The 3,849-nt window shown below is 44.6% G+C and overlaps 1 long non-coding RNA gene across 1 annotated transcript; it reads right to left on the bottom strand.

Moving 5' to 3' along the window:
* Positions 1-2,227: 2,227 nt before the first annotated feature.
* Positions 2,228-3,767, bottom strand: LOC107185196. Its single transcript, XR_001516114.1, has 2 exons — positions 3,698-3,767; positions 2,228-2,553 (listed from the first exon to the last, which is right to left on the bottom strand). It is a non-coding gene; the product is annotated as an uncharacterized LOC107185196 (long non-coding RNA).
* Between the last annotated feature and the right edge of the window lie 82 nt (positions 3,768-3,849).

Here is a 3,849-nt window from a genome sequence, read left to right on the forward strand (position 1 = left end):
AGAAACATCGATCAGCTGCCTCCTGCACACTCCCTACTGGGGATGTGCCCGCAACCAAGGCACATGCCCTTGACTGGAATCGAACCCTGGACCCTTCAGTCCGTAGGTCAACGCTCTATCTACTGAGCCACACCGGTTAGGGCTGTTCTCACTTTTAAAACTTACATTAATAGAGCTTTAAAATTAAAGCTCATTCACATTTTTTAATACAAAATGTAAGAACTTGATCACATTTAGGTAACATTTACTAGAGATCTTACCTTTATTTTTTTAAGTGAAAAGTACTTTTCTACATTTGACAAATCCAATGTGATTTGTAGAAGGGGAAATTTTGAGCAGCAGTTAGGTTGGGGAACTCCCTTGGTTTCAGAACATGGATTTATTATTTGTTTTGAATTCTTAATATCTATAATATTAGATTCTTTTAAAAATGGATTTGAAGATTTTCCAAAAGAAAAGTTGGGCACTTATTTTTGTTATTTTTGTTCATTTGTATACTTTCATCCTTATAGCTTCCTTAGGCTAAAGTAGAGTTAAAAATAAACGTACATTTTTAAAATTCATCTCTCAATTCTAGTATGCTTAAGTGGCTTGCAGACAAATTTTTCCTATAATTTTAGTATTTGATGTGTAAAAGCATTCTCATGACAAAAATGCAGAAAAGTATTTAAATTGATCCTGAACCTATTTGTATTTTTAATCTTAGCAGCTGCTGGGGGTAGAGGCTCTTGTGTTGGAGTCTATGCTTTGACTTCAGGGGAAGGTACTTGAATAAAAAGCAGCGTAAAGAGGGATAAGGTTGCAGGGAAGAGTGAAAGGAAGAGAAACTTAGTTTTGTTGTGATTTATTCATCTTATCAGCCAAGAAACAATCCTGGGAGTCATTCTTGATAGAACCCTCCTCAGCCCCCTGCCCACCCAATCCATCACCAAATTATCACTTGCACCTCAAACTCTGTTTAGAATCCATCCACTTTCTCCATCCCACAGCTGCACCAAGTCCTCTTGCCTGGACTCCTGGCAAGGCCTTTCTCCCCCTCCCTCAACCCCTTTCTCTACTGGAAGTGGTCATTTGGGCTTACCATTGTGATTGGATATTGTGTTATCATGGCAAATATGACCATGTGTCTGTTCTATTTAAATCCTCTGCAGTTTCCCATTGCACTTAAGATCTCCAGTCTAGCTTCCTCTTGGGCCCCATTCCCATTTATTTAAAAATATATATTTTTTTTTATTGATTTCAGAGAGGAAGGGAAAGGGAGAGAGAGATGGAATCATCAATGATGAGAGAGAATCACTGATTGGCTGCCTTCCAAACGCCCCCTACTGGGGATCAAGCCTGCAACCTGGGCTTGTGCCCATGACCGGATTCGAACCCCAGGACCCTTCAGTCCGAAGGCCGAGGCTCTGTCCACTGAGCCAAACCAGCTAGGGCAGCCCCTTTCCCATTTTAACTTTCAGCTACCCTGGCTTTCTTGTTGTTCCCTCCCTCCCTCCCTCCATATCCCCTCCCCTCCACCCAACACACACACACACACACACACACACACACACACACACACACACACAACACACACACACTTTCCTGCCTTAGAGCTTTGAGGTAGGCATTTTCTCAGCCTTGAAAGGTTTCTGCCCATACTCTCTGACTAATGTCTATTCATTTGTCAGAATTCAGTGTAGCGTCACTTCCTCAGGGAGGCCCTCCCTGGCCTAATCTCAATCAAGCCACCCTGTCATATCTGTGAACAGCACTCGACACACTTGGCTTGGTTTGTAACTATTTTTACATCAGGAGCTATGCCTGTCTGGTCACACTGCAGCCACAGCTCCCAGCCCAGGCATAAAGATGTGTTGTTTGAATGAACTGACCATAGGTGCAGGGTGTCTTAGACATGCCACCTGCCCTGCCAGGAACCTAATTTCTGGCTCCAGACTCAGGAAATGAGAGGTTGGGAGGTGAGGTATGGATAGCATTGAAGGAAGATAGAACATGGTGTGAATTAGAAGAAATGGGTCCTGTCTTAATAGCTTAGGTTTTTAACCGTGGCCATTGCCAGCAATATTATTTGCAAAAATATTAAAATCAGGTTCCTTTAAAACTGATTTTTCATGTATCAGTCACTTATTTGCTGGCTGATGTGACTGTGCCAGTATTTTTAGTTTATATACGACACATATAATATGGATAATGACTCAAGATTCTAATTAAGAAGAGAAAGACTTTCGATTAATAATAAATTTATTATTTTAGTTTTAATAGAGGTCATTTTTTTTCTTTGAAGAAACTTTAAATAGAACTTGCATTGGATCTTCTAGTCTGTACATTTCTTAGAGTCACCGACATTGAATAATAGTATTTTAGAATCAAATGGGCTGAGGAGGTTGAGTCATTATACAGTCTCCGTTTAGAGATGATGAGACAGAAGCATCATGGTTGGTGACTTTCTCAAGGTCATACGTGGATCTCCTGGTGAAGCAAAGCTGGAATCTGACCAGATCGTCTGGATTACAGACCAAAATAGGCCTCATTGCTTTCTGCTCCTGTGTGTGCCTTTAACATAAAGTGAAGCTTCAAGTCAGCAGTTTTTCAGTATTGATGAAATCATTATTGTTCTTTGATCTTTTTTTAAAGACATATCTTACCATTTGCCCTTCAGAGAGCCACATAACCCCGCCTTTGACTGCAACAGAAGCTACTGAGTCAAGGGCCAGACCCAGCTGGTGCTTTGCAAATGCGCTAAGTCAGAGCAGTTGGTTGTTACCCTCAGCTAATGAAAGGGAAATGGGTGTCTGTAAAGGCCTGGTAACTCATTTATAGTGGACTGTAGAATGCTTCTAATAATATGTACTTAAATATGGGTGTGCCTGATGTTTGGCACCTTCGTTTCAAGCCAAATAACAAGTCACACTCAAGAGCCAGGATAGGCCCAGCTGGGAGGCTGCCCTAGTTTCCTGAGCGTGACCTGGCTGAGTTCCCTGCCTCCCTGGCAGAGCAGGCGTTTTCCCCCAGCCTCCCTTCCCCTGCTGGCTTAAAGCTCAAGCTGGGAGCAGAGTATTCAAGTCTGACTGGGTCTCCAGACAAAACACAAAGTGAGAATAAAGAGAAAGAGCCATAGGGCACCCAGGTCTTTCTGATCCCTGGATCTCGAAGAGAGCAAACCTCCCATTCACTCCTCTGTTTTGATGGTGTTTCTAGTGTAACAGTGTCACTTGCTCTAAACAAGAAACAGCTCCTTATAATGCCAGCCTTTCATTTGTCACGTTGTTACCAACACTAATGTCGTGGAGTCAGATAGACCTGGGCCCCATACCAGCTCTGCCGCTTGCGTGCAACTTGTTGCAGGTCCCAGGACCGCTCTGACCCTCGGTTTCCTTTTCGGTAAAATGGGATTGCTGTGATGAGATCAGGGGATTCTCATAGCAGACGCTCAGGAAGTCAGAAGGGGCGTTTTATTAGTATCAGCTAGCTGAATGAATGACCTCAGGCTGTCTCCTCACCCGGAACAGGGGGAGGTTGATCCCACAGGTCTCTCCAGCCCTTCTCAGCAGGGACAGTTCTGAGGGGCCTCACTCCTAGGCATTCTTGAGTCCTGGGACTCTCGTCCCCCGCCCACACAGCCCTTCCATTGGATCCTTTCTCGGCAGCGAATGCCACCGCTCCTCCCCCGCTCCCAACACCCTCTTTGTCCTCTCACTTCTCCTGCCGCCGTGCTAGCCGCCGATTTCGGAGTTCCCAGGGGTAATTCGTGCCCATTGCCCACAGGCTGGCACATTGCCCACAGGCTGGCTCATTGCCCACAGGCTGGCTCATTGCCCACAGGCTGGCTCATTGCCCACAGGCTGGCTC

Source organism: Myotis davidii, unplaced genomic scaffold (genome assembly GCF_000327345.1).
Source record: "Myotis davidii unplaced genomic scaffold, ASM32734v1 scaffold68, whole genome shotgun sequence".
NCBI lineage: Eukaryota > Metazoa > Chordata > Mammalia > Chiroptera > Vespertilionidae > Myotis > Myotis davidii.